Here is a 17,188-nt window from a genome sequence, read left to right as displayed (position 1 = left end):
ACTACTCAATTCTCTCTTCAGTTTTTTCAATATTTTTAAGATAATTTGAAGCTCTGCTGTTTTCCGTGCATACTGATTTAGGATGGCTCTTGTCTTGGTGACCCTTTTATCATTTGCATGAAGGTGAAGGATGTAAGAGTTCATCCTCCTGTAAGTTATCCAGCTAGTCTGCCACAGTTTCATAGGTGCTATCAAAAAATAGAAGAGCCCTGGACAACAAGTCACAACTTTATTTAACAATAGTATTATCATTTGCACCAATGTCTTGAGCTCCATTTCCCAAAGTGTTACCAGGACCCTGGTCAAAGGCTTGACTCTAGGGGTCCTAACAAATTAGGTTCAATCACCTGCTGCATCAATAATTGAATTAATGAAGAGAGAAAGAAAAGATGGTGAATCAAGAAATGAATTTATTTGCAGTTTGGCTCAAATCAGAAGATAGCCAGTCTTAATATCTGTTTTCCCTGAACCAATATCAGCTTTAGGAATATATAGGAAGAGAACAAAAGCAGGGAGCCAAGAAATACATGTATGTATATCGTGTCAAGCTGTGGGAACTTCCAGCTGAGAGGCACGTTGCTATTTTGGTTTTGCAGGCTCCATTGATCCCAGGACTTCTGGGATGGGGGTGCAGTTTCCATTCAGCTTCTCTTCTCAGCATGAGATGGTTACCTGTAGGAAGCTGGGAAGGAAAAAAGCAACTTAAGAGTAAGGGTTCTTTTAAATCTTTCAATTTTAAAGGAGACCTTGTTACAAAAAGATGATGTGAAGGGGACCAAATAGTACTGCATCATGGGAGAGGATCCCTGAGATTAGGGAGCCTAAATGTTTTATAAAAGGTAATAAGCCTTCCTGGTTCTTGGTTCCCGATCTTCCTGGTTTTTAAAAATAAAAAAATCTCTAGCTTTTAATTAATATGTTTAGATCAAGGTCATCAAATTACCTATGGGCAAAATCTAACCAGTTGCCTGTTTTGTAAATAAAGTTTTATTAAAACATGGTCATTGGGCTGGGGTTATAGTTCTGTGGTAAAGCACAGTCTAGTATGCATTAGTTCCTGAGTTCAATCCCCAGTACCATATTAGAACAACAACAAAAACATAGTCACATGCTCATTTGTGTATGTATTTTCTATGGCTGCTTTTCTGCCACGAAGGCAGAGTTGAGTACAGTTGTAATAGAGACTGACAAATTCGAAACATTTACTATCTGGCCCTTCACAGAAAAAAAAATATGCTCCCTGTTTACATGATTCACATTTAGTTTTTGGATTTATTTTGTAATTTCTTTTCTGTTTATTCCTCCTGTTCTTCATTCCTTTATTTTCCTTATCCTGTTTTGTTTTTGATTAAGTAAATATTTTTAGTATTTCATTTTAATTTAACTATTGAGTTTTTCATTTTATTCCTTTGTGCTTTTAGAAGTTACTCTATTGTAATATACATACTTAACATCTCATAGTCTAATTAGAACCAAGTTTTATCACTTTTTCAAGTAGAATGTTGTGACAAGAAAAAATATGTCCCAAATTAAATTATAAAGGCTAGATGGATGGCAGAGAAGGGGGCATAAGGCAAGTAAATTAGTTAATTGCTATGGCCTAAAAGCTACAAAAAGACTGTTTGAAACCTTCACTTAAGTTCCATTTGGGTGACCACCAGGGCCCCTACACCCTGTTTACATGTAAACTTTCCACACTGTTAACCCAACTAGTCCAGAATCTATAGTGCTTCTGTGGGACTGCCCTCCTATTCCAAAGCTTTCCCTGCTCCCTGGCATCCTGCCCTTCTTATCTATAACAAGTGTAGATTCAGTAAACAAATTATACTTGCCCTCTCCAATTCTGGTCGAGTGGACACTTTGCCAGCTGCTGTTTAGCCTTGCTGCTGGTCATTTGCAGAAACTTGTTCCAAGATGACTTTTATTGGCTAGTGGCTGTAAAGGGTCAAGAAACCCTTTTATTTCCTAGATCCTTTGGTCTTAAGAGTTATGGTTTAACAGATACCTTACTTACTACCACATAGATCCCTTTATTCTTTCTTTTAGTTGGAATATCTTTCTATTCACTTAGGTCTTCTTTAATTTCTCTCAGAATTATTTTGCAAGTTGCAGCATAGAAGTTGAGTAAATTTTTCATAGATTTATATATTTTTTAAAATATTTTTTAGTTGTAGATGGACACAATACCTTTATTTATCTATCTTTAGGTGGTGCTCAGGATCAAACCTAGTGCCTCACTCATGGTAAACGAGTGCTCTACCACTGAGCCACAAATGCAGCCCTAGATTTATATTTGAGTATATGTTTTTGATGCTCTAAATGGTGTTTAAATTTTTTTCATTTTCAAATTGTTTTTTGTTATTGACATATGGAAATACAATTGACCTATACATTGAACTTGACCTGTACATTGACTGCTGAATTTATTAATTCTAATTGTGATTCTACATTTTCTATGACTAAAATCATTAGTCATCCACAAATAAATCTAGTTCAATCTAGTTGTTACACTTTTTCTTTTTTAGGGCAAAAAAAAAAATAAAATCGTTGTCTTCTACCCTAGTAGGTTCAGTGGCTGGCCCCAGAATTAAATTAATGTAAGACAGATTAACAGGAAAAAAAAAACAATTTTAATGGACTACTTACTCATGAGAGTCCCACAAAAATATGAGACTCGGGACTGGGGCTATAGCTCAGTGGTAGAGCACTTGCTTTGCACATGTGAGGCACTAGGTTCAATCCTCAGTACCCATAAAAATAAATAAATAAATAAAGATAATGTGTCCATCTACAACTAAAAAAAAAATTTTTTTAAATGAGAACTAAAGAAGTGCCCAGGTGATTGAGGCTTGTGTCTTATTCCAAACTGTTGAGGGCCACAGCCGAGTCGGGATGACGCATGGCATTTTTGCCAGAAGTAGTGGTTGAGAGGTGACGCCAGCGAGTTCTCCCCCCAACTAGCTCAGCTACTCATCCAAATAATCAGAAGGCGGGTGTCCTACCTGCTACCTCAAATACCAACATTATTGCCCTGAAGTGTTAGGAAGTTCCTGTCAGGAGATACAATAGCCCTCCTAGAAGTCTGATTCCTACATATTCACCAACCCTGAACTAACTCACGTGCTTCACGTTTAGCAGTAGCAAGCCCATAACTCCTGCATTTGGCAAATGGATTTATTACAGAGGAACCCAGACTCTGCATCAAGTGGTCACAAACCACTATGCAATACTTCTATTGAATCAAAGATATAAAACTAGGGAATTGCCAGACTGTTTCATTAGGTGGAAAGAGCTTCCCAGGGTTCCTGATCCAAATTAGAAATCACTGATCTAAATCTCTAATAATGCACTGATACTGCATTCCTTGTAAAATAATGTCAAATTTCAATATTAGGAAAGAGAATGGAGGTTTATCATCACTCCTGTGTTGTGCTCTCTTGCCTTCATGGCTCTTTTCTCTCACCTGCCCCTCATACATCCTTCTGCTTGGTCCCTGTAGGAAGGATTTGAATGCATAGGGTCAGCTGCACTTAGAGGTCAAGGGTGTGTAACCTGGACTTGGAAGCTGAAATTTGAGAAGCAGGTAGCCCTTCTACCCTTTTCTGCTTTTCTGCTTTTACCTGCACATTTCATCTGGAGTCATAAATTCCTACCTGTTTTATTTTGTTGTTGTTAAGAGATTTTTAAAATGTTCTGTAACCAGGTGCAACGGTCCACACCTCTAATCCCAGCTACTGTGAGGGACAGAGGGAGGAGGATTGGAAGTTTGAAGCCAGCCTGACCTCAAAATAAAACAAAAACTTTTTGTAATAAAATATGTAAAACAGTGGATGTGTAACCGATGTGATTCTGCCATCTGTATACGGGGTAAAAATGGGAGTTCATAACCCACTTGAATCAAAGTGTGAAATATGATATGTCAAGAACTATGTAATGTTTTGAACAACCAACAATAAAAATTTAAAAAAATAAAATAAAATGTAAATTATTCTAGAAGGAAAAACATATTGAGTCATTATCAGCTCTTGACACTGGCTGTGGCTTCATTTGCACCTTATTATGTGTTTATTTCTTAGCTTTCTACTGACCCCACACAGTTTTATTGAAGAACAGGGAGAGAGGTCTGAAGACCAAGAAACCTTGCCAGGGGAGTTTCTTCATCTAAAATAAGGGAGTGGATACTAAATTATCTTTTCCAGCTCCTACCTTCAGGATTCTCAGCAATGTCTGTAGACCAGTGGGAGGAAGGTAGGTAAGAAGTTAGGCAGAGATCGAATCACACCTGTGGTACCCTGGCGCTACCAGGTTCCACCCACCACTCCTCTCCATCAGGGAAGGGTAGCAGGCTACTCAGGGATCCTCCTCCCTGGGGAGCTTTTCCAGTTTACATCTCTCTCTAAACCTTGGCAGAGTGAGCTGGTGTGTGTGGGGGTGTCCATGCGATGGCAACAACTGGAGATTAAAGACCTTCTATGCTCTGCAGCTCCAGTGCCCCCATGAGCTTGGCCTCCCCGCATCATTTCCACCGTTGTGTTGATCTGCTCTGCTCTTGTACTAGCCTCTAAACTTTTTCAGGGCAGATACTGATTCTTTTATCCATCTGGTTAAAAAAGATATTATTTTTTAATCTCCAGCTCTTTTCACAGGGCCTGCCACAAGGTAAATGCACAATCCCTGTTGCTCAATCAGAGAAAGAATAAATGGGAAAGGAGTTGGAGAGTGAACCGAGTCTCCCCAGATTTTTACGTCAGCACCGTCTTTTCTTCTTTCCTTGTTTGGAACCTTCACACTCAGTTAGACACTAAAATCCAGTGGTTCTTATTTCACAACAGTCTTTTGTAGCTGCCTCCTAAGTCCTTTCTCTCCTGCCCACAGTTTCCCTTCCTCCCCACCAGCTCACCCTTCCCTACCTGTCCCATCCGGCACAGATACGTCTTTCCAAATCGCATTTAGCTTATCACTAGCTGTTAGAAGCATGCACTTCTCAGGACCTCACAGTCAAGACAAAACCCAAATTAACCAGCTCAGTCTTCCATCCTTACCAGCCCATTCATCCTTTCAAAAAAAAAAAAAATGCATTTTGAGCATGTACTCTAGCTTCTGGGAGAAGGTTCCATCTAAAATTCTCTGCCCAAGCCAGATGGGTTTTGACCCAGTCCTGCCTCTGAGCCCTCATGCAAACTCTCTCTCTCTCTGCACCGCACTGATGCATCTTTCCAGGGCTTGGTAAGCCCACTTCTCCCAGAGAAGCTCCTGAAGTCATCCCAGGTCACCTCCAATTTTCTTTTGGTAGCACTTGATCACAGAAACCTCAGGCTGAGTGTAGAATCAGGTGGAATCAATGTTGACGTGATTTTAAATCTAACAACCATGGGCCATCTCAAGCAGGAATGGAAAAGAAGGAACATAACAGGGCAGGAGATGGGCGAAGGCTGCAGCAGGGTCTTCGGGGCAGGAGGGAACTTGTGTGGAATGACATTAAAGGCTTCAGTGGGCTTCCCATCTTATCATCAAGGCACCAAGCAGCAGTGGGTTCTACTTGCAAATACCCACAACTAGACAATCAGTTCTTAGATTCTGACCTCATATTTGGAAACTCTTAGAACTCCAATCCCTCTTTAACGTTCATACTGCTTATAAACTCAGTGTGAATGGTGTTGAAAGGAAGAGCAGCCTGGAAAGCCAAGGCCCTGGCAGCCTGAAGAAACCCACTCTGTGCTCATAGCTCCGTGGCCCCCAAGGCCTGTGAGTAGTGCTGGAGAGAGCCAGTACATGCTGCTCATTCGGGTGCCACCGCTCAGCGTGTTTTCTTTGTTGGTTACCTGTTGAGTCATATGTTATTAAGAAAAAAAAACCCTCCCAACAAAAGCATGTTTCCTAAAGATGATGAACTACCCCAAGTCATTAGAGAACAGGACAGGGCTGAAATCTGAAGCTACCAAATCACCTAAGACGGGCAAGTTGACCTAAGATCAAAACTGAACAGGATGTGTTGGGAGATGTTAGGTCTGTGCATTTCCTGCTATAGCTTGTGGTTTAACTATTGTAAAACACAGAACACTTCCTTTTTTCTTCAGGACTAGGGCTCGAATTCGGAGACTCAATATGCAAGGCAAGTGCTACCACTGAGCTACATCCCTGGTCTTTTTCATTTTGGGTTGAGACCAAGTCTTGCTAAGTTACCCAGGCTGGCTTTGAACTTGATTCCTCTAGCTCCACCTCCTGAGTAGCTGAGATTACAGCGAGCTTCCCAGTGAGCCACTATACCTGACTCAAAACTCTTTTTCTTATTGGAAAAATAATATCCATTTGCTGCAAATAATTAAAAAATACGGATAAGCAAAAATAACAATCGGTCTGTAATCACAAGTACTTTAGTTTACATCTTTTATTTATTTTATGCATTCCCTTTCTTCCTCTTCCCCCCTTTTCCTTCCTCCCTCTCCTAGGGCATTGTCCTGCTTCTCTCTGCCATTTTCCTGCACTAGGATGATTTAAGATGGGGTCATCTACATGGATGGGGACAAACCAAGCCAAACATGGCTAATGGCCTGAGGAAAGTTCACAATGGTTTGCTAAGGGCAGGGGGTGGCTACTTTAGCTCTGGGCTCAGCAAACGGAGGAATGTGGGTTGAAAGAAACTGAAAACTGGGCATGGAGGTGCATGCCTGTAATCCCAGTGATTCTGAAGTCTGAGGCAGGAGGATTATAAATTTGAGGTCACTTGGGTAACTTAGTGAGACCCTGTCAGAAAGAAAGAAAGACAGACAGAAAGAAACTAGACAACCAATACTGACCTTCTGTTTCAATAGGAAAGTGGCGGTGACCCAAAGATTTTTCCTTTTTATTGAGGTTTTACATATACACAATAAAGTGCATAAAGAACACTCTTCTTAGTAAAGTTCTACGTTTGTTGGTACCCACTGCCCACACCCCCGTGTTCTTGGCCAATTTGGGCTGCAATAAAAGAAAGCTGTGGATTGGATCGTTTGAACAGCACGTGTTTATTTCTCTTGGTTCTAGAGGCTGGAAATCCAAAATCAGGGTGCCAGCATGATTGGGTTTGGGGGATGAACTCCTTCCATTTCACAAATGGCTTTTTCTCCCTGCATGATCCTGAGTTGATAGCACTTCTAGACAGGTGACAGAAACAGTGCAGATCTTTTGGAGGGACATATCTAAACCTAGGCCTGACAGATAAGTCTAACTGAAGGTAAACTCTCAGTTCACACACACACACACCACCATAAATTAGAATCAGCAAAAAACTCCTTAAAGAATTTAGCAGATATAGAATGTAAAACAAATAAGCCCAAAATGTTTGGCTAAAATTAAAAAAAAACAAGAAAGGAACAAAAGATATTATATAATATAATCATATATATACCAAAAAGGACACAAATTATAAATAAATAGCTTGATGGGTTTTACAACCTAAACACATTCATCTAACCAGCACGCAGAACACCAAGTCCCCAGCCCCAGGTTTCTTTCTTGTCATCTCCCACACCACCAAGAGTGACTAGTGTCCTAACTCTCATAGCACAGATTAGTTTTAGGCAGATTTTTTTTTTAACGTACTAAAGAGAATTTCTAAAAAGAAATATAATCAATAAAACTAAAAGAACAAAAAGGCAACAAACCATCAAAAGATTGAAATAGATTTGATCTGGTTACAAAAAGAAAGAATTAGATATAGAATTAATTGGATTGGAGCTGAAAACAAATCCAGAGCATGGTGTAGAGAGACGAAGAAAGAGAAGAAATGTCAGGACTTAAGTGGCATGAAGGATGGAATGGGGGAACTTAACAGTCTTCTAATAAAAATCCCATAAGCCAGGCTGGGCATGGTGGCACACAGGAGGGTGAGGTAGGAGGACTGCAAGTTTGAGGCCAGTCTCAGCACTTAAGCAAGGCCCTAAGCAACTTGAGGCCCATATTGAATAAGTAAAAGAAGCACCTTAACACATGATAGTGATACTGATATTAATGATGGAAAAAAACTGGTTGGTTCCTGGGAAAAAGACTGGTGATAATTTTAAGTACAGTGTTAAGATCAACAGCAGATTCCTCAAAGGTAACAGTGGAGGCCAGGGGTCAGTGGAAGAGTATTAGCTTCAAAATGCTGTGAAAATAAACTGCTAATGTGGAATTACACATCTAGATAAATTATCATTAAAAAATGTAGATGGAAAAAGGACTCATTTTTATATCCCAACAAGCAACAAACAAACAAAATTGTCAAATCTGAAACCCAATAAACTACAAAATAATATTAACAAAGAAGATTGAGCATCTACTCTCCACAGATTGTCACTGAAGGAACTTGTATAAGGGTGTCCAACCACATGTAGAAGGGAAAGAAAGAATTCCAGGAGAAAGTTCAGAAGTTTAAGAGGAAAAAGTGGGTGGGGGTGTAGCTCAGTGGTAGAGCCCTAGAATCTGTGAGGCTCTAGTTTTGACCTCAGCACTGTGAAAACAAGAGCAAAACCAAAAACCTACAAAAATTGAGCAAGGAGTAAAGAAATTGGTATAGATACGTGAAAGTATTCACAAACCTCCATGTATAAACAATAATAGTATCTGAGTTGTGAACCTAAAAAACAAGGTAGGTCCTGGAATGCAAAAACATGTAAGATAGGATAGATAAAATTAGAGTTAAAATATTCTGAAGTCCTCATGTTTTTAGAAAGATAGTGAATATATTTACTAATTTTATATTTTAATTGTGAATGTTAAAAAGTGGAAGGCTAACCACTAGAAGAATAGAATTAGAACAAATTTTCTTAAAATGGGGTCACAGACCAGAATATCAACATACCAGGGATGATGATGATGATAATGATGATGATGATGATGATGATGATGATTTTGGAAATGTAAATTGTTGGCTCCATCCCAGCAACCTACATTCGAAACTCTGCAGTGGAGATCAGCAATCTGTTTTAAGCATCCCTGCAGGGAATTCTGAGCCCTAACATTTCAGAACCATCAAATTAAAGTATGTACATTTGAATCCAATGTGGGTGGGAAAAGCAACTAAATAAAATCCTCAATCAATCCAAATAAGGCGGTGGTGGAAGTAGGAATATAGAATAAGTTAGGGAAAAAGAAAGCAAATAGGAAATAATTCCAAATCCACCTTAATATTGATAGATCATACTTGCCTCTAAAAACAGGTCTTCAGCTTGTGACAAGTCTGTTTGATGCTATTTACAGAGACTGCAAAAGGCCAAAAGTGAAAAGATGAGAAAACACACACCTGGCCAATAGACAAGAAGACACAGTTTCCTAAAGACCATCCCCAAGACCATCTGGATTACGTTTTTCTTTTTTTGGTACTGGGGATCAAACCCAGGGGCACTTTACCACTGAACCACATCCCCATTCATTTTTATTCTATTTCTTAAAATTTTGAGACAGGGTCTCTCTAACTTGCTGTGGGTCTTGCCCAGGGTGGCCTCGAATGTACAATCCAATCCTCCTGCTTCAACCTCCTGAGTCACTGGGATGGTAGGTGTGGGTCACTGCCCTCAGATTTCTCGGATCTTGAAAAGTTGACTTTACATTTCTGTAGAAAAGCAAAGAACCGAAAATAGCTAGAAGAAGCACAGATTTGGGATTACTCTACCAAGTGTAACTATTATTAGAGTAGTCTAAGAATTGAGAGTGGTATTGGTGATGACTTAGACTAGTAGACGAATGCTCTAGAGTGGGAAGCACAGAAAAATACTCGTGCATATATGGACACTGGTAACCAAAGAGAGGTGTGAAATGTCAGTGGGGACAGAACAACAGAGGTGTCCCACAGTTGGCTACTCATTTGGTTAAAAATAAATTTGAATCTCCATATTGTGAGTAAAAATCAATTCCAAGGTGGATTAAAGGTCTCAAAAGGAAAGGCAAGTTGGGCATGGTAGCACATACTTGGAATTCCAGCGACCCAGGAGGCTGGGGCAGGAGGCTCCCAAGTTGGAGAGCAGCCTGGACAACTTTACAAGACCCTGTCTCAAAAGAAGATATTAAAGTAAAATAAAGGGCTAAGGATGTAACTCAGTGGTTAAGTGTTTATGGGTTCAGTCCCCAGTATTGCCAAGATAAAGAAAAAAGGAAGAAAGAAAAAGAAAAGAGAAAGGAAAAACTTTCAGTTTTTACAAGTAAATGCTTATCACCTCAGGTTACAGAAAGATTTCTTACAAGTCACAAAAAGCATAAATTACAAAAATAAGATTAATAACTTCATTGACATTACATTTAAGACCTGTGCATCAAAAAGACAAAATTCAAGAATAATTAGTCATTGGCCCTGAGAAGACATGTGCAATACATTTCACTAACAAATATTTGTAGCAGGTTATATGAAATATCCACAATAGATGAAGAACTAATACTAAAAAGGAATAACCTAATAGGAAAGATAGGCAATTCACTAAAAGAAATTTTTAAAAGCTAAATTAACATAAAAAACTAATAGTAATCAGGAAAATGAATATTAATATCGCAATGAAATACCATTCCACATCCTTCAGACTGATAAAAATTCAAAATCTGACCATACCAGCTATTGATGTGGATATGAAGCAATTGATACTAATGAGAGTACAAATTGTTAATCACTTGGTAGAATAATGGAAAATATCTAATAAAGTTAAAAATATTAAACATTTCATAAGATCAGATAATTCCTCTTTTAAGTGTAAACCGGTATCAGTCAGTTTTTCAACACTACAGTGAAATGCCTGAGGCAGCTAACTTCATAAAGAAAAAAAAAAGGCTTATTTAACTCACAGTTTTGGCTACTTGGTATTGGAAATGGTGTAGCAGACAGGTAGGGAGCAGCAAGAATGCACGGGAGGGGACAGGCTTGCTCTTTTTGTAACAAACTTCTCCAGGGTCTCACAGAACTGCCTTAGGCCTCCAGAGATCTAAGGACCTCCCTGGAGGCTCTCTCTGCCTCTTAAAGGTCCCACCGGGTCCCCACGCCACCTCTGTCGACCGCATCTGGACCGAATGTGGAGAGCCGCTCTCTGCTCCATCCTCACTTGGCACACAGAGGTCGGTGGAAGGAAATCGTTTTATTAAAATCAGACTGGGCTTTTTCATCTCAAGTCTCTATCTTCCTGGGCTCAGAGGAGAAAAGGCAGGAATGGCGAGTGGGCCAGTGGGCAGGAACCCTGCGCTGGGCAGGGCCTTCCTCTCCTTTTCCTTCCCAGAACATCCAGAGGGACCTTGCCTTCCTGGAACCAGCATCTGCATTTTCTTTCTCAAGGTGACAGTGTTATGGAACCAGGGTCCTCTTTGCCTGTGGCGCACGACACCGGTCACTACAATGACAAGATCTGAGAAGAGAAAGTTTATTCACAAGCCGAAGAAGACAAGAGGGCAAGTCTCAAATCTGCCCCTCCAAGGACAAGGACTAGGGATACCTAGGCCATCGGGAAGCAGGGTGGTCCACAGCAGGGGACAGGTGACTGGAGGTTAGGTCCGCGCATGTGCAATTAAACTTCACGACTTTCCACAGGATGCATGTTCAGAAAGTGGAACTTAACATGATCTGACGGTGGAGGTTTTGGCCCTCTGATGTGAAAGAAGTCCCCGTGGGACACTTGCATAGGCCCAAGGGAAGGGTCAGTACTTTGAACCAGTTTGAGCTGGATCAAGGTGGCCTCCAAGTTTCTGACAACAAGTTTGACAACCATTACCATCAGGATGACACTTGGAGGTGTTACCATAGCAAAATTCCGGGGGTCTGACAGCATATTATTTGCGGAGTGTAGTTGACAACTGGTGGTCAACTAAAGGCAAGTAACCAAAAGCAAGTGAAATGGTTGAAATCTGGAAAGTTGATTAAGATTCCCCTCAGTTCCTACAGGAGACATGGAGAAGAGGAGTCGAAGTATTTTTCTTTCATAATGGAAAATGGGGACAAGCAAAATGCCGGCCATGGGGAGGATGGATTAATAAGGAGTCTGTTGGTAGGCTAGGATGCTAAATGACAGTGATGACTGAGTGGAGCTGCAGCGGCCAGCGTGGGCAAATTTCACCATGTTGAGCAGAATATGAAGGGCAGAGTATGCATGTCTTAGCCTGGGCAGGGGTGCTGGGTTCCACTTCTCCCCAGCTGGGCCTGGCCGCTCTCTGGGCAGGTGCTGTAAGCTTTAACAGAGACCTGCATGGACCTGCTTCTTCTCTACCTCCTGCACAATTCCTGGGGCTGAAAAGATGCCAGGCAGCTCTGGATGTGCCCAGCTCAGGTTCCAGGAAGCCCTGGGAGCACATTGCTCCCTTTGGCTGGTGCAGTTGGCTGGGGCTGCTGTTGGCTGGTGGCGGAACACTAGATGGGGCTGCCAGAATGGTACTGTCACACTGTTTTGGGCAACTCAAATTGTTTCTGTAGACAGGAGTCCTGCAAAAAAATATATCTTCTTGAACCCCTCACACCTTTGGGCAGCTCTGCAAATAAAGATCTAAAGCACACCTTGTAAGGCCTAAATTGTGGTTAACAATATTTACATATGTAATAAAAGAAGTCTGTGGAACTGGGAAGGACCAATTCAGGACAGGAGTTGCTGCCTGAAGGGAGAGTGGGTGGGGAGAAGTCTGTCTAGGGTTAGGGTCATACTGGGAACTGCTTTGGTGTGTTCTGTTTCCTAAGATGGGTGTTAGAAAATAAAAGGTGTTGATTGTATTACTTTTTATGCCTTTGGTATGTTTGAAATATGTTATTTTAAGTGAAGGAGGGAAATAAAGAAATGAAGTCTGCAGAATCAACCACTTCCTGCCCTGGGTGCCTTGCAGGAACCTGGTTATAAATAATTCTTCACTGAAACTTAATATATTTGGTTCAATCATAGAAAACTTTTATTGCTTTGATACTAATCTTAAATATTTAAATGTGGGCGTTTTCATCTCCTGATTCTTTCCAGTCTTCTGTGATAATGAGCCGGTGCAAGGAGAAGAAATCTCTTGAGATAAATAAACTGTACTGGGAAGTGGGCCCCTTGCTAAGTTCCCTCTGGAAGTGACACCTGCCTCTATTGCAAACATTTTCTTCTACATGTGGTTTCAGTTCCAAGCCAAACCCGTTCTGCAGCATGCTTTTGTACCTTGCTGAGACTGATCAGTATCAGCTTGCCAGGACTTTAAACCCCATTGATTCTTTCATTGCTTAAAAGCCTCTTTCTTTTGAAAGTCTTTGAGTGAATCATAAAATTACCATCTAAAAAGACGTAGCAGTAACTGAACCCAGGAAAGCTGGGGAGTATTTGACTGACAGCACCATAACTGACCTTCCCGAGATGAGCTTGATGCGGGAAGGAGCTTTGCAGGTGGGAAAATGCTCTGGGAAGGAAGGTACCAGGCAGGGACAGTAGGGTCCCTGGCCTGAGCCCAAAACTGGTCCTTGTCTCTTGCCGTCCCTCCTTTGCCCCAGGATTCTCACGGATGGTGGATTAGAGAGCAAGGCTCCCCTTTCCTTTATGTTCCTTCCTTTCTCAGGCTCAATTCTAAGCCGTCATCAGCAAGTGTGTAAAAGCAAGTAGGGAAGCCTATTTCAGTTACTTTCTCTAGATTTTTGGTCTCTTCCGTTATGCGTAAAATATTTTTGAAAGTATGTTTTCAAATTCCATTTCACCCTCATTCTATAAAGTACCAGATGGTAGGCATTGTTTTCTATTAATGAAAAAAAAAAGATTGGTTTTAGGGATCACATTCAAAGTGTTTGATTAACCAGGGCTCCGCTTAGCATTCAAGTACACTGCTACGCAGCTCCACTTTTGTTTTTGCCCTAGATTTTTCTCTACCTCTTTGTCTCCTCTATCTTTCCAGCCCTGTGGATTTCCTTGAGAGGAGGACTGTGAAAATTAAAGAAAAGAAAGATAGGAGAGGAAGCAAAAAAAGTATCACTTTTCTTGTAATTTATCTTTATCTTGACTTCTCATTATGTTTTTTTTTTAAATTAATATTTAATGCCCCTCAGGTAAACCTGAGCATATCTCTATCCTAAAAAAGAGAGAGAGAGAGAGGGAGAGAGAGAGAGAGAGAGAGAGAGAGAGAGAGAGAGAGAGACCGTCCAGTTGGGGAAGTGGGAAAAAAGGAACCTCACTTCTTGGAGGTCAGGGATCTGGGAGACTGGATTTGTAAACATGGAAGATGTTTCCAAGGCAAAAATGGTACATTTATGGAGAATGTCTTCAGTGGATGTTTTGAAGTCTTAGGAGCCTCATAGAGTGTGGGGACTGCAATTCGTGGCAGTTCAGACACACTGAGTGATGGTCGCAGGACATACTTGGTCTCCGCAGAGGGTCACCACACAGAGCTGTCCAGATTGTACTTGCAAATGTACTTTCAGCATGGTGGTGGGTGGGAGGGGACCTCAGGTTTGCTCTAGTAATGCCACTGAGGATCTAGAGAAGAGGAGGATTCGGGATGAATGGTCCACACCACAGCAAACCTGCTGCATGTCGTGGGAAGGTGACCTCAGATTGGGCTCCTGGTGACTTTGACTCTTCTCTTCTGGCCTGACGGTGATATTGCATGTTGAAGGGGCTTGTTGACACTGATCTTTCTTCTGCAGCCCAGCTTCTTGGCAGAGATGTCCCGGTCTCCCTGTCTATACGTCTTCACCTGCCCTTCATTCCTAACCACCCTATGGTTTGACGTGGCTCCTCAGGTGCAGCGAAATGTCCCCTCCACTTCCTCCATTCTCCTGGCCCTTCTGAGGCTCAGCCTCCCATCCTCGGTGGCCAGGGCTGGGCAGCAGGTACTGCTTTCGCTGTCTTCCTCTCCACAGGTCCCCGGTGAGGAAACACCCTCCCTCTCAGGGCTCTTCTCATCTTTCTGGCTTCTGGTTTCTCTGTCTCTCTTTCCTTGAGTTCTTTCTAGCTTCAGGTTCAAATCCCAACACTACCATTCACTACCATGAAGGCCAGGGCCAGTGGTGTTCCTTGCTTAAACCTCAGTTTCCTTCCTGTGAAATGGGATAGCACAGCACCTGCCTCATTTGGGGGCTGAGTCGTACTTACAGAGTGACTTACGTGGAGTGTTTTAAGGAGAAAGTGCTTAATGCTTGCTAATGTCGCTGTTATTCCTTTTGTTATCAGAATTCTTGGCCAGAGGCCTTAGCAGACCAGGTCTGGCCATCACCTTGAGAGTCTAAATAGCAGAAAGAGAAGATGGTGGTGAAGCAGAAAAGGAATTGATTTCAGTTTGGCCAGACCAGAAAGCCAGCTCTTCCCTGTACCAATACCGGCCTCAGCGTCACCCAGGGGAAGGACAAGAGGGAGCCCAGAGGTGTGCACCTGCACAGCCAGCACGGCCAGCCCGGAGTCTGCAGCAGCTCTGGCTCTGTGGGATCCTGCTGGGGTCCTGCTGGCACCAGGGGTTGAGGGCCGTCTCCACTCCTAGCGTGAGGTGATTGCCTGCAGGAAGCTGGGAAGGAGAAATAGCTCAAAGGAAAGAAGAGATTAGAGGTACAAAGTGGAGTTGGTCAGGACAACAGCTGGTTCCTTCTTCAAATCCCTCCATTAAAAGGAGCCCTGTCCTCACTCTGCCCACAGCCCATCCACTCCAAGCAATGACCTTGAGTCCCTCCTGTGCTTTGAAGGGTTGACCTCCAACCTGCCGCCCTCCCGACCCCATCCTGGGTACTGCGAAAATTCCAGAGCATGTGAGAGTGAGTCTGCTTGTGTTGAGGGTGGAGTCCCTACTGCTTAGTTCCCTGGGGTGTTCCCTGGGTGACTCCATTTGCGGGCTGTGCCTCTTGGTGGCCTGGGTGCTCAGGATGGGGACCAGCTTTGACTTAAGTCCTCATGAACTCCTCACTCCCTGCCACCTCCCTGGAGATGTCTGCCTTCCTGGAGAAGCCTGTTGGGTCTGGCAGCTAGAGTCCCCCTCCCTCTGGATTCCACCTTAATGTACCATCCCCTGAGACCCCCTTGCCCTTTTCCTCAGATACAAATTTTCACTGTCTCTAGTTGAGTATGAACTTGAACCAGTCTTTTCTCGACTGCAAAACCCCAGTGGGGTAGACCCTACACCAATTGCGACCGTCCTGAGCAAAGTCTGCCTTTTAACCATTCTAGCAAGTGTCAGAGGAATTGTTTCTTCAACACATGGACGGGTTAGGTGCAGACCCCATGTGTGACTGCAGGGTTTGTGGCTGCTGGTGCTCAGTGTTCCCTGTCCCGTCAGGGCTTCTGGGTGTGAACGAGAGGATGAGCTATTAGAATGTCAATTTTGCCTTGTGCTTTGAGAAACTTATAGGAATGAAAGGCAATTGTTTCTTTTCCCGATCTCTTAAAGGCAGCCAACGTTTAAGGCCAAGATCGAGGATGGCAAAGTCCAACTCTCACAAAGATCAAGTAGGTCCGGGCTGGGGCTGAGCTCAGCGGTAGAGCGCTTGCCTAGCATGCTCCAGGCCCTGGGTTCAGTCCTCAGCACCACATAAAAATAAACGATGAAATAAAGATATTGTGTCCAACTACAACTAAGAGAGTCTGTGAAGGGTCCCTGTGCCACGGTGGGGAGCAGTGGAGACTGTGGCGAAGCAGGGAACACTAGTCAGCTCTAAAGTCACGACACATGAGAATGCAGGCCTGGGATTGGATAGCTTTGGGTTTTATTTTTCACTAGAAGGTGGGAAACTGGATTTTAGTTGAAATTGCTAGATTTTTTTTTTTTAAGCGTTGGCAAGTAGGTAAAGAAAACAGACAAGAGCTGGGCTGAAATGACTCAGCTTGGCCTCGGGCATCTGGTTGGCACAGCCTGGGCTAGGGCTCTGCTACCTCTGGTTGGGAGGGCAGCTCTCAGGCTGGGTTGCTCCCCAGCTCCGGCTGGTGCCCCGAGGAAGGCAGGAGGCTGCTGTGGACGGGAAGAGGCCAGTGGTGCTGACTGGAGACGGGGTGGTGACTGGGGTTTGGGCCTTTGGGCGTTTCCACAGGGTGGGGGTGTCATTGTATGCTGTGTGCCTGACAGATCTGGGATCAGGCACTCGGGACATGTGTCCCGGAGAGCTGCCAGCTCTACCTGAAAACCTGAGCTCTTCGGCTCAGATCTGCAGCTGAGCCTCTGTCAGGAAGAAGCATTGCACCCCACCTTGGGGAGGGCCACCTGGGCCAGTGGTGGGCACCACAGACCCTTCCTATGGGTCTCTGAACTGCCTTGGCCCAGGACTGCCTGCATGAGACCA

The 17,188-nt window shown here is 42.9% G+C and overlaps 1 long non-coding RNA gene across 1 annotated transcript; it reads right to left on the bottom strand.

Annotated features, from left to right (window-relative positions):
• Positions 1–390: 390 nt before the first annotated feature.
• Positions 391–17,182, bottom strand: LOC124100475 (uncharacterized). The gene is made up of 2 exons (XR_006854306.2): positions 8,822–17,182; positions 391–682 (listed from the first exon to the last, which is right to left on the bottom strand). It is a non-coding gene; the product is annotated as an uncharacterized LOC124100475 (long non-coding RNA).
• Between the last annotated feature and the right edge of the window lie 6 nt (positions 17,183–17,188).

This window comes from Marmota monax, unplaced genomic scaffold (assembly GCF_021218885.2).
Source record: "Marmota monax isolate L192 unplaced genomic scaffold, Marmota_monax_Labrador192_F-V1.1 WCK01_AAM20220418_F8-fsc01108, whole genome shotgun sequence".
NCBI classification, from domain to species: domain Eukaryota; kingdom Metazoa; phylum Chordata; class Mammalia; order Rodentia; family Sciuridae; genus Marmota; species Marmota monax.
The sequence above is the reverse complement of the archived record's forward strand: the minus strand, read 5'-3'. Positions and strand labels throughout refer to the sequence as shown.